This window comes from Erpetoichthys calabaricus, chromosome 8 (assembly GCF_900747795.2).
Source record: "Erpetoichthys calabaricus chromosome 8, fErpCal1.3, whole genome shotgun sequence".
In the NCBI taxonomy this organism is placed as follows: domain Eukaryota; kingdom Metazoa; phylum Chordata; class Cladistia; order Polypteriformes; family Polypteridae; genus Erpetoichthys; species Erpetoichthys calabaricus.
Window position 1 is genome coordinate 41,399,193 of NC_041401.2, and position 14,599 is coordinate 41,413,791.

A 14,599-nucleotide genomic window follows, 5' to 3' on the forward strand; every position below is an offset into this window, starting at 1 on the left:
TCTTTTTATTAAGCGACAAGGCAATTGGCAATAAAGACTGCAAAGCAAAAATCAATTGCCTTCTCATTCAAATCAGTTTTCAGGATTGAATTGACAGTTATCTCCCTCTTAATATCTAAAAAAATGTAAGTGTAACAATTACAGAATGAACAACAGACTCGCACAAATAGCTGACCCCGCCGCTTACCCTCCCAAATCCCAATTTAATTAAAGGATATTCAGACACTCTTCTTTAATTTGTTGTGTCTAGGGCCACTTCTAACTTTATTAAAAAATGTAAAAAAAAAGCTATTCCCCTTTCTTTGGGCTGCTAAGTCTCCACGAAACTGTTCAAGAGGTATATAATATGTTTTTAATTTCCCCTAGGAAATGGTGTAGAAACCATTTCATAGTGCGTGGCGAGGATGAGTGAAAGATAAAGGTAATGCGTTTTTGGGTCATGCACTTTGTTCTTTTTGAGGCGGCCCGCCTGTTACAGTCACAGCTGAAGATGACGGCCCATTTCAGATTTCCTGTTTGGCAGGTGAATGGAGTGCTCAAAGTGAATGAGCAAATCAACGGCATCTGCAGAATTATTGAAGGCTTTGGTCAGAAACTGAACTACTTGGCATTTGTTTTCTTTGCATAATGCATTTTAGTTAAACCCTAATGGCCTAATCACATGCTGAATTCAAGGCATTACTTAGTGATTAATCAAAGGCCTAAATCAATGTGTACTGTAACTGCCTGTTTCAATTTTTATTTGATCCTTTAGTTTACATTACATTAGCATTCTCTGCATTCATTCCCCACCTCCACCTCCCTTCCTCCTGTGAAGGAGTCACAAGTAAGTGAGATCTGGAGCAGCACATGTTGTTTATTAATTAACAGGAACTATAATATTAATTGCTTTTAAAGCTAAACAATTACCAAGGAAGATATTCCTCTGTGACATTTGTTTTGTCTTTAACCACATTTAAAGCATTTAAAGTACAACATTTGAATTTGTTGCTGATATTCTGGTATAGGCCAATGTCCATGTAGACATTACCTGATTTTTTTCTTTTCATTCAGACAACTCAGTCAAAAAAGCAAAACAATTATAAGGAATATCCAAGACTATCCGATCAGCCTCAGGAGCAGAGCAGAAATAAGATTTCAGCACATGAACAGGTACATGCAAGCCCAGGACTCATTCATAAAAGGCCAAATTTCAATAATGAAGGAAATCCATTGGATGGTATAAGTGATAGAATCCTAAACCTAGGTCTTCTTTTTTATATAAATGTTGTGCTTGTTTTTTAATATGCCATTTATTCAAAAATAATTTTATTTTGGTTTTGTAGATGTTCAAGAAATATAGCAGCATTTTACACCTGCAAGTTGCAAGGATAGGCCACATCCTCTCACGGTCCTGAATTGGATTAATCTGGGTTGGGAATATTAGGTTATGCATTCTTTATATTATTGCATGACTTAGAGTGCTAAACACTTGAAGAAATGTAAAACATTAAGTCAATACGAAGAAAATTTAAGCAAAAGTAACAAGATGTCACAATGCCATGTCCATTTATTCCAACTAAGAATCACAGAGGGGTGGTGTGACGTTACAGCCAGAGTTTGATCCCTGGATTGTTTTTTTTGACTTTATTGTTATTTTTTTATTTATTTTTATGGTCACATTTATTTAATATGCACTGTTTATGTATTGCGTATTTAAGTCCATCCATCCATCCATTGTCTCCCGCTTATCCGAAGTCGGGTCGTGGGGGCAGCAGCTTGAGCAGAGATGCCCAGACTTCCCTCTCCCCAGCCACTTCTTCTAGCTCTTCCGGGAGAATCCCAAGGCGTTCCCAGGCCAGTCGAGAGACATAGTCCCTCCAACGTGTCCTGGGTCTTCCCCGGGGCCTCCTCCCGGTTAGACGTGCCCGGAACACCTCACCAGGGAAGCGTCCAGGAGGCATCCTGATCAGATGCCCGAGCCACCTCATCTGACTCCTCTCGATGCGGAGGAGCAGCGGCTCTACTCTGAGCCCCTCCCGGATGACTGAGCTTCTCACCCTATCTTTAAGGGAAAGCCCAGACACCCTGCGGAGGAAACTCATTTCAGCCGCTTGTATTCGCGATCTCGTTCTTTCGGTCACTACCCATAGCTCATGACCATAGGTGAGGGTAGGAACATAGATCGACTGGTAAATTGAGAGCTTCGCCTTGCGGCTCAGCTCCTTTTTCACCACGACAGACCGATGCAGCGCCCGCATTACTGCGGATGCCGCACCGATCCGCCTGTCGATCTCACGCTCCATTCTTCCCTCACTCATGAACAAGACCCCGAGATACTTGAACTCCTCCACTTGGGGCAGGATCTCGCTACCAACCCTGAGAGGGCACTCCACCCTTTTCCGGCTGAGGACCATGGTCTCGGATTTGGAGGTGCTGATTCTCATCCCAGCCGCTTCACACTCGGCTGCGAACCGATCCAGAGAGAGCTGAAGATCACGGCCTGATGAAGCAAACAGGACAACATCATCTGCAAAAAGCAGTGACCCAATCCTGAGCCCACCAAACCGGACCCCCTCAACGCCCTGGCTGCGCCTAGAAATTCTGTCCATAAAAGTTATGAACAGAATCGGTGACAAAGGGCAGCCCTGGCGGAGTCCAACTCTCACTGGAAATGGGTTCGACTTACTGCCGGCAATGCGGACCAAGCTCTGGCACCGATCGTACAGGGACCGAACAGCCCTTATCAGGGGGGCCGGTACCCCATACTCTCGGAGTACCCCCCACAGGATTCCCCGAGGGACACGGTCGAATGCTTTTTCCAAGTCCACAAAACACATGTAGACTGGTTGGGCAAACTCCCATGCACCCTCCTGGACCCTGCTAATTATTTAAGTTGTTTGAATAATTTCCTAGCATTTTGTGAGTGGAGCCTCAAGAGGCAGGGCCACCATGATGTCACTATGTGGAAGCACCCTTAGCCTTTATATTGTAGTTAATGCAGCAGAGCATCACTGGCAGTTGTGGAGTAAAGATTATCATTGTGAAAAGTTTTCTGATTTTCTTGTTTATTGTACATTTTTTCTTGGTTTTTGGTTTCCAATTTCTGGGCTACAGATTGGCCTAGTGTTGTCTTTTTGGCACACTCACTTTGACTTAATTTTCACAGTTTTTCCTGCTTTGCCATGTTATGATTCTTTTTGTTTATATAAATTAATTCTTCATTTACAAAGATACCTGAATGGCATGGTGGCACAGTGGTAACATTATTTCCTTAAGACAATGACGCCTGCATTCTTGGTGCTCCCTGCGTGGAGTTTGTGGGTGCTCTGGTTTCTCCCAAAAACTTGCAGGTGAGGTGAGTTGGCAGCAGTGTGTGTGTTTGTCCTGCGATAGACTGGCATCCTGTTCCAGTGCTGTTCCTGCCTTCTACCTGATGATTGCTGGTGTAGGCTCCAGATAACACAAAAACCTGCCCTATATAAGTGTATTAAGAAAAATGGATAAAGATACTTTGTTAGCCTTTTGGGCTTGTGAAGTCTTAAAGGCCAGGCTCTTGAATTTGTGGTCTGGCTGCCTGGGATGAGGCCTATTTTAAGGTCTTCATCAGACCTTTCTTATGCTTATTTTGTGGCCTTTGCCACCTTGCACCACCTTGTGTGCTGCAATTTGCAACAGATGGAGTCAATCCCAGCAGCACTGGGTGCAAGGCAGGCCCAATACAAAAGTAATGAATTACAAATATACTGTAAACTGAGAACTGCTGAGGATAGGATGTTTCTTTAAGAGAAGAAAATCAATTGTCAAATCAACCACTTCCAGATCAATTGTTAGCAAGTAACAAGGACAGAGAAGCACATCTAACCTTTAATCACACAGATCCATTAACTGTTGTGTTATCTTGTAAATTAGTAATGAAAAACAAGCCAGCAATTAATTAATAACTACCTGATTACAGACACAATCAAAAATGATAAATAACTCATGTTTGTCTTGCTCAGTTTGTGCATACTGTATACAGTATGTTATAAAAACCTGGCAAAGCAAGTAATTCCTTCTGTTTAGCATTCCTATATTTAGAAGTGCAATTCCCATTGGTATAGTACTACAAAAAATGAGCCAGCATAAAGAACTGAAAACATCTCCCTTTTTGTAAGCATAAATGTATTTTCATTATTACCTTCCTTTCATTCTGTAATTTTTTTTTTACTTATATATAAGGGTTTGGCGTACAGGATGACATAAACAAAATAAAAAGAAAATGAAATAACCAATGTGGTCCAAAAATAACTAGTGGTGAGTTGCTTCTGAGGCACGAGATCCATCACCATCATTCACTGGTTTGACAATACAATACAATTTATTTTTGTATGGTCCAAAATCACACAAGAAGTGCCACAATGTGCTTTAACAGGTCCTGCATCTTGACAGCCCCCCAGCATTGACTCTCTAAGAAGACAAGGAAAACCCCTAGTAGGGAAAAAATGAATGAAACCTTGGGAAAGGCAGTTCAAAGACAGACCCCTTTCCAGGTAGGTTGGGCGTGCAGCGGGTGTCAAAACAAAGGGGGTCAATACAATACAATACACAGAACAGAACACAAGTAATCCTCAAACAAACGCTAACTTCTGGATCTTCTGTTGCTTTTATACTGCAGATGGTGGGGGCAGAAGAGTCACGTCTTCCACGTAATATCACATCATTTCATTGAATTCATTCTCTTCACTGTACGGTAAAAAGGAAAGTAGTTACAAGCTACAGTTCCTTTTCTCTGATAGCCCACTTAGTCATCAAAGGATGTTGCCTCAGTACGGAAGTGAAAATTACATGACTTAAGAAAAGGTATGAATGGGTAGCAACGTTTAGAGTGGGAAGAACAAGCGTAACCCACAAAGCTCGATCTGGTTGAGCATCAACATCATGGCAGATGCCTTCATCAGAGGAGATCGATGGATTACATTGTCTGCTGTTGCTGCACATTTGGATAATAGCTACGCATCTGCACATGCCATAGTGTATGATGACTCTGAGTACTGTAAAGTTTTGCGCAAGATGGACACCCAAGAAACTTACTGATCTGCACAAGCCAACAACCTTCAGTGAATTTCAGGAGGTTTCACACCATCTTCTCAAAGAAATCTCACTACAGTGCGCCATCTGTCTTTCAGCTCCTAGCCGATGCAGTTACCATGTAATTCTCCTTTACTTTTTGATACATATATATATATATATATATATATATATATATATATATATATATATATATATATATATATACATATATATATATATATATATCGGGTGTCTCATACAACCCATGACTTGATTCATTATTGTTCCTTTTCAGACATACCATATTGGAAGTGATGACTGAATAAAGGATAAACTTTGCATAAAGAAAGTTTATCATCAAGTGCTACCGGAAGTGTGATTATTTTCAACAAGATGGAGCACCTTCTCATTATCACCCTGATGTGAGGGCCTATCTTGACAAAAATCTGCAGAACAGGAGGATTGGAGGAAGAGGTCGCGTTGAATTTTCTCCGTGTTGACCAGACTTCATACCACTAAAAGATAAAATTAATGGCACAAAACCAGCAATAATAAATGAAATTAAATATTTTATATATTATAAAATAAAATCCTGGGAGAGAAAGACAGGAGAGGAGACATGTTTCTTCATGTTAAGATCATGGAAGACACTTAAAAGACCCGCGAGACGAAAGAGAATGGCCACGGAGCGTCTCACAGGGACCTTAAACATGAGACTTTGTGCCAAGAGACTGACTCAGGACCGTCTCGCGGGGACGTACAACATGAGATTCTTGCAAGACATGCTCTACTTACAACTAACATCAAATAAGACAACGGGCAGCAAAACATTCAGTCGTCTAAAGGATTTGAGCACACACTGATCCAGGGTCTCAGTGCATATAAAGCATATAAGGACAATACGTTATAAATGAAACGTCGACGACTAAGCGAAGAAGAAAGCAGCGCGGAGAAAAGAGACTCAAAAGCATTGGAGAGAAAAAAGAGCAAAAAAGAAAAAGAATAATCTAGGTGCAAATTCAGAAAATAAGGAAAGTAATTATCAGCCCGGAACAAGTGGAATTGAAAAAAAAGCATGTCCAATCAGGTTCAGAATTAAAAGACAAAGAGTTAAAGACAAAGTAGAACTTCATAAAGACGTTCAAAAATGTTGGCACTATACACATGCAGAGCAGGTCAGAGATTATGTAATCAGTGGAATTTGAAAGGCTCAAAAAAAAAAAAGTTGGTGCAATACACATGTAGAGAAAGTTAAAAAATATCAAAGTAGGAAAATTAGAAAATATAAAAAAAAGAAAGTAAAGATCGCAGTAGCGCAAACAAATGGAAATTATTACTCGAAAAAGGGAAAATAATCACCACAGACCAGATGTTATTGAAAACAAAGCAGAACAAAGCGATGTCAGAAATAAAAGACAAAGTAGAAAACAAAGTAAAACATCATAAAGAGGTTAAAAAACAAGGGGGCCAAACACATGCAGAGCAGGTTAGAGATAATGAAAAGTGGAATTCAAAAGCCTCAAAAAAAACATAGGCGTGAAACACATGCAGAGCAAGATACAGAACATGAAAGCAGAAAAAAACGACAGTGTCAAAACAAAGAAAGTAAACATCGCATTAGCGCAAAGAAAAAGAAATTATTACTCAGAGAAATAATGAAAAGGCGAATAGAGATTGAATATATGGACACAGGTGATATGTCAGAAGTATATAAATATTGTAAGGCTCTGAAGTTTAAGTCAGAGAATTTCAAAAATGGAGTTTACCTCACCTGCATTTATTGGTTACTTTGCAAAAAAAATTAACTGCTGATGATGTAGATCGCTTTGTCTGTGCTGAAATTCCAAACAGAGAAACCTTTCCTGAATTATGGTACAAAGTCATTAAACACATGTCTCACTGACCTCATTTAAAAGATTCAGCATGTTGGGACTCCAAAGATTCCAAATATTGTTTTTACAGAAGTTCTGAAATAAAAGTGAAGCTAATGAAATAGCAACAATTCAAAGGAAAAAAAAAATCTTAAAAGTGTGTATTCGGAAAGCCAAACAAGTGGGTTGGCAAGCGAAGCGAGCAGGGGGTGAATCCCCCTAGTATATATATATTATATACAGTAATCCCTCCTCCATCGCGGGGGTTGCGTTCCAGAGCCACCCGCGAAATAAGAAAATCCGCAAAGTAGAAACCATATGTTTATATGGTTATTTTTATATTGTCATGCTTAGGTCACAGATTTGCGCAGAAACACAGGAGGTTGTAGAGAGACAGGAACGTTATTCAAACACTGCAAACAAACATTTGTCTCTTTTTCAAAAGTTTAAACTGTGCTCCATGACAAGACAGAGATGACAGTTCAGTCTCACAATTAAAAGAATGCAAACATATCTTCCTCTTCAAAGGAGCAAAAAAATCAATAGGGCTGTTTGGCTTGTAAGTATGCGAAGCACCGCGGCACAAAGCTGTTGAAGGCGGCAGCTCACACCCCCTCCGTCAGGAGCAGAGAGAGAGAGAGATAGAGAGAGACAGATAAAAAAATCAATACGTGCCCTTTGAGCTTTTAAGTATGCGAAGCACCGTGCAGCATAGTTAAAAGCTGCACACAGAAGGTAGCAACGTGAAGATAATCTTTCAGCATTTTCAGACGAGCGTCCGTATCGTCTAGGTGTGCGAACAGCCCCCCTGCTCACACCCCCTACGTCAGGATCACAGATAGCGCAAGAGAGAGAGAAAGAAAAGTAAGTTGGGTAGCTTCTCAGCCATCTGCCAATAGCGTCCCTTGTATGAAATCAACTGGGCAAACCAACTGAGGAAGCATGTACCAGAAATTAAAAGACCCATTGTCCTCAGAAACCCGCGAAGCAGCGAAAAATCCGCGATATATATTTAAATATGCTTACATATAAAATCCGCGATGGAGTGAAGCCGCGAAAGGCGAAGCGCGATATAGCGAGGGATTACTGTAGTTTACTGTCAAATAATGCAAAGAGTACGCAACACATGTTTCACATGTTTGGGCTGATCAGGCGTACACACTCCACTGCATCCCCTCACGGGGATCAAACCTCGTAACCACCCATACAATCAGATCGTGTTTCAGACAATGAATGCTATAAATGTAATTACTCCGCTCTCCAGGCTGTCAGATAAACGAACCACATGCCGTGGCGCAGCGAAAAGGTGCTTCGATCCCCACAACGGGATGCAGTGGAGTGTGTACACCTGATAAGCCCAAATAAGGGCGAAACACGTGTCGCGAACTCTGCATTATTTGACAGTATACGATATAACATTCTATGATCTGCTTCTCGCGAAAGAGAGGGCGTGGCAGACGTTTGCCGACTTGCAGACCAATCACATACGTTACCTGGTATGTAACCACCCAAACAATCAGATTGTGTTTCAGATTATGAATGTTATGAATATATATATATATATATATATATATATATACTGTATAGGAATGTTTTATTATTTGGGCCTCAGGATTTTTCTTTTTTTTTAACAGTTTATTGTTCCCCTTTATCTTTTCATACTCGTCAGCTTAAGGCACAAGCCTGCTTCTTTAGGGTCAGCCCAATTTTATAATAAGTTTTGAGTCTGCCTTTTTGATTTAAGTTTTTCTTGAGTTATGTGGAGCCCCTAACACATAGCAGTTTAAAAATGAGAAAAAAAAAACAAAACTTGTGATCAAAATCAGTTTCAAATGCAAAAGAGATTGGGAAAGAATGGCAGTCTAGTAAAAGAATTCAAAATAATACTGTGAGTTAAATTAAATTCCAGCTGTTTAGCAGAGGTTTTTCATCCAGATCTCAATTTGCATTTGAATTATTCAAGCAGTGATATGTAAATATACATGTAACAAAAGCGAAAGTCTATTCAATATAAAAATATGTTTGTTTTCAAAATAGCTTGCATCTATATTGCACAGTATAACAAGAAGAGGAAAGAATAGTAACAAATCCCAGAATGCAATCTAAAGGGCGCTTGCCATATATAGAGATACATTGTATGTGGTTTTAGTATATCATTTTGGCTAAGCTATTTTAGAAACAAAACCATTAATTTGATGCATAATGCAGCTGTGGCTTCCTTGTTATTGGAACAAAACCACTTTGTGGGTTTCACTCACTCACTTATTTAGAATCCCATTTTACTTCATAAATATTTTGAAAAAAATGTGTTTAAGGTCTGAAGAAGAATTCCAGCTGAACGCCATAGTGTGCAACAAAATCCATTTAAGAAGAGCTGATGATCTTACTCTTGTGTGGGCCATTTACGGTGGCCACTTATACTGGTTAACCTCATCCATGTGACATCCCACACTGACAACATCCAATCTAAAGTGTCTGTGAAGACTGACAGCTGTGCTTTGATGTGTCTGCAGAGAGCAGTACAGTCTCCTTATCCTCTTTATGGCTATTCAGCTCTAAACACAAAAGTAATTTTGATAATTTAAATCTTTTCTCCACTTCAAAATAAAAAAAATAACCATGTATTGTTGATTAATTTGTCTCTCTCCTGCCTGTTGCCCAACTGGCATTGCACTCAAAATTCATTCTTCACTTTGATGGTGGTGAAACTATATGGTGGCTCCTTGTGCCTTTTTTAGACTGAGCATGATCAGGACACATGGGTCACCCAGCCACCAGGCACTGGCAGGCTATGCTACTCTCAGGTCTGGCTCTGGAAATGGGTTTCTCTAACCCTGTTACAGGTGAGGTTTGGTTTAATTACAACAATGTTTTGATCAAAATTGACAATTTATCAAGATATCATTAAATTGATTTGAAACGCGGCCAAGACATTACTAGCTATTACTGCTTGAAATGAATGATTTTCAATTTATTATTCTCCTGCAACTGCAAAACCCCATATTCAGCAGCTATTGCTCCAGTGGCCTAATGGTTTGCTCCCTTAGCTTATTCTTAATTAGTCATGTTTAAATGCTAATTTTTTTTTAGAGAAACCAGCACTATTGAAACCTGTTATTCTGTTCACTTGGGTTGGCATGCACTGGCATTCCTAAAGTTCAGTTCTGTCTTAAGAAACACATCAGTCTATTGCTTTTTTGAAGACTGAAGCTTATTCCATGTGTTACATTGTCAAGAAAATTAACATATCATTCAAAGATGTCTATTACTGTCTTAATAAAAATTAACAAAAATAATAAAGTATTAAATACAGATAACTTTAAATAGATAAATGACACCACCTCTATATTAAGGTCAAATTTAAAGTCCGACACTTTCTCTCTCTATATATTGTGATAGACTGAAGGCATGGACTGGCGTCCCGACCGTTATGATTTCTTAAATGGCCAGGGGAGGGAGTTGTATTGAATGGTCAAGAAGAAAGGCAGTCCCTTCTGTCCCTTTGCCAGGAGGTTGGCGGGAGGTGCCAACCTCAGAGTGAAAATGCTGGCATCCCAGCAGGGATGGACCAAAGATAGGCCAGTGTAAAAGAAGAACAGGGGAGGCCACCTGTTCAGGCTATTTAGTCCTCCGACATGCTAGATGGCAACAGCCCTGGGATATGGTTACCCATACGGATACCTGCAGGGTATGAAGGGAATTGTAGTCCTGTGGGGTAGCCATGTTGGGCACCTTCAGGGGATACTGCAGGTATTTGTGGTCCCTACTTTGGGAAGTTTCTGCCTAACCCAGAAGTACTTCCTACAGCAATGCACTGGCACTAGAAATTCTCCCAGGTCTTCCATAAAATGAGTCACTCTGCTTCACCCAGGTGGGTTGGAGTTGGGTGGAAGTGGACAAAAGCATATCTGGGAAGAGTGCAGGAAGATCAGACAAGAGAAGACAAGACGAGACAAAATAAGATAAGATTAGAGAATTGTGATTGTGCAAACCATGTTGAGAAGCCTTTTTGGAAGTATTGCTGAAATAAATCATTTATTTGCAACCGGGACTTGTGTTTGTAGAGTTTTGTCTGGGGTTTGGGGTGCTGCAACACCCCCTACAGGCTACAATATATACCCTACTAATTGTCCCCCGCGACTCTGCTGGCGAAACAATGAAAAAGGACAAACTTTAAAAATCAATGAACAAACAGGTATCGCTAGCTAGTGGGGGGGAGGTACAGGGACTCGAACGGAGGCTGGTGCGTTAGTGAGGAGGGCCCCATCTGGCTCCCCACTCCTGATGTCACGCTTCCCCCTCCCCTCAGCCCGCAGCCTCTCTCTCAGATTTACGTGAATAAATCGGTACCGCAAGCAAACTATGGAACTTAGTGCGATGAGAGAAGTTGCAAAATCAACTGGAATGTTCAAGCAAATTATAGAAAAAAAACCCGATCTAAATCTGTTAAGTAGTTCTCTCGAGAAAAGCGGACAGACATACAGACAGACAGACAGACATACAGACATTGGATTTTATATATAGAGAGATATATATGTTATTCAGGTCAGGTGACTTTGAGCTTATTCACATACTGTAAATTTAAACCATGCTGTTTATGCATCATTAAGACTGTAAGCATTAAAAGTTAAAGGGTGGTGATAATTTGCTACGCTCTTCTGCAGGATCTGCCATAAAGTCACTTCTCAGTATTTTATTATAGTTTCTGACAAGGTTTTCATGCCTGGCATTGCTCAGTGAAAGACTTTGTGTATTTTTTTCCGCTAATAAGAATATTCCATTGAGCATTAATACAAGTGTGAATGAGTTCCTGTAATTATATTCCTTGCACACTGTCAACGTTTTTAATTGCTCTGCTATTCTTCATTGTTTTTTCTTATTTGAAAAGCAGATAGTGATTTGCCTTTTGAAACAAAGACAGAGTAAAGCACTCGATTCCCAGAACCTTGTCTAAATCATTTTTATTGTATCTGACAGACTGAGTTAGGTTACGCCACACACATATTTGACCCCCTGCTAGTTTGCTTTCTGTAAGCACTTGAGGCAGGTGTCATTTATTGTCACCGGGTTTATACTGTATGCATAACACTTCACAGAGTAAAAATTCAGTCCTAGAAATTTGGAAATTTACTAAATAATTCTAATTTGGTCCTAAAGTGTGGCACATTAGAAACCTGAGGATATTCCCACATGTAATGACATTTAGGAGACTTCACAATCCACTATAATCATTCAGGAGACAAAGAATAAAACGATGTAGGGATGATGGTGTGTTTATACTATATACTGAAATTTACTATGTTGAATCACTTGTATAAAATGTGAATATTCATTGAGAAAATATACAACCTGCTTGTAAATGCAGAGAACCAACATCATTTATTGTAGAGGCATTGCAAGCAGCTCTTCCTTCACTATCAGACCCTCAGTTTCTGTAGTTTGGCCTCTGTCTTTCCTGTTAGGTGAGCTCAACTACTCACCTCTCAAGTTTTCATTCAGTACGCCTTTGTGCTACAGATGGCTTTAAACTCCTGTCATGCATGCAAGCTCCCAGCATGTCTGGGGTCAAATAGTAATACAGGAAGGATTTGGATGTGACACTGCCGCTAACGCGATTTCCGTATGGAAACTACCCTGAGGATCAAAGATGTTACTTCTGCCTTGATCACCAGCCACTCTGCATCTGCCACTTCCACCTGCATATATATAAACTACTTGACCCAGGGAGTCTCTGTCGGTCTGGACCTGGGTTCTGAGTGGAATGGACCTCCTTTGGGGAAAGTTGCTTAAAAAGACAACAATGTTGACATATCCTTCTTTTTGTCCGCCAATCTTCAACTTTGTTCATTAAACAGGATCACCCATGGAGCCTCAAACATTCTTTTGTTTCTGTTCCTTCATTTCATGCTCTATACCAGGGGAATCTCTGCTTAACTGCTATAATTTGGTTCTTGGTCAAGGAAATGGTGATCTAAGGCTAAGGTTCCCTCAAGCAGCTAATGGCGTCTCTGCACCCATGAACCTTCAATCTCTGACAGCGGCAATGTTTTCCCTGCTTTCCATAGCTAAACTTCTGCACTGCCTAACCTTGGTTGCAGCACAAGACCCTGGAAATCAATTAGAATGTATTAAAAAATATTTGTTCTTTATTTGCACACAAATATTCCTTCCGCTAAACTAGCCAGTCTAGTCCACTTTAACCCCTTTACTGATATCCCTGTAATAGCTCGTCCACTGCTAGTCATATGCACACAGTCATCGCTACGTTTACGCATCTCCACTGAACTCCAGGTAGTGATGGAGGGTGGCAGTTGGACAGCACTTGTGGCAGAACAAGAGATGAGTATGGGCTTCACAATGGAAAGCACATCAGCAAAAAAGTTATTTGTTTGTGCTAAAACAGTGACAGTTCTTCTTCTTTTCCATTAACAGTAAACTTTGACTCCACTTCTGAATGTGAGTGGTGAAGCAAGAGTTTTGGGCAACTTTCAAAACTGCCATTATTCATCTCCAGGGTGCAAGGCAGATTTATCAAAAGTGCCCAGTGGGTGCAAACTTGGGAAAAATTAAACCTGATGTTTTTTATTTGATTTTTTAAAATTTATTTGATCAATTTCTAATTTATTTTCATTACTTTCTTGTATACAAAGTATGGGGAAAATATTATAATTGTCCAAAAATTTGACCTCCAGACTTTGATGATTCTCTACGTTCTAGACGCCCTGAGTCCAAAAATACAAATGATGTCTGTTTGTCTATGTGTGTGTGTGTGTGTGAGTGTGTGTATGCCTGTGGGTGTGCGTGTGTGTGTGTGTATGCGTGTGAGTGTGTGTAAACACTATAACTTGAGAATGCTTTGAATGAGGCCAGCCAAATTTTGCATACATATATTACATCTAAAATTGAAGTGGTACTTTACCTGAAAATTAATACAGTGTCAAGAAACCATAAAATTGTCAAAAATAACAACTTATACCTATACATATAATAATAATATGACCATTTTTTTTTTCCGTTTACGCATATGAATGACTCATCCCCATGTCTGAGTATACAAGAAAGTCGAAAACACTTGCAATTGTGAAAGTAACTTCCATCCATCCATTATCCAACACGCTGAATCTGAACACAGGGTCACGGGGGTCTGCTGGAGCCAATCCCAGCCAACACAGGGCACAAGGCAGGGAACCAATCCTGGGCAGGGTGCCAACCCACCGCAGGAAGTGAAAGTAACTTGTGCCAGAATCATGTTTTTAAATATATTTAATAATAAATAATAATGATACATTTTTGTTTAAATATTTTTTCTTCTCTCTCTCTCCTAATCTCAGTCTCTCAAAATAGAGAGGCTGGATCGTGCCCACTTTGTTTTTAAATTTTGACATGGCGTACTGTTCTGTGTTGGAGAACTTTACTTAAAAAAATATCTTAGTTACATTACACATTGCTTATAAAAAAAGCAAATAAATATATAATTGCTTATTACAAAATATAACTCTTTACAAACAGTGCGTTAATTTTGTGTTACGTTTTCTTCTTTTGTATGAAAAACTGCACATTTCACTCTGCAGCATTTGTTATTAAATCCTAAGCCCATGTGATCCTTCATGGAATTGAGCAGAAACCAAGTAAACTGAATGCTTTTCTTGTGTTTCACAAATACATTTAGTCCTTCATGTGCTGTGTTCTCCTTCTTC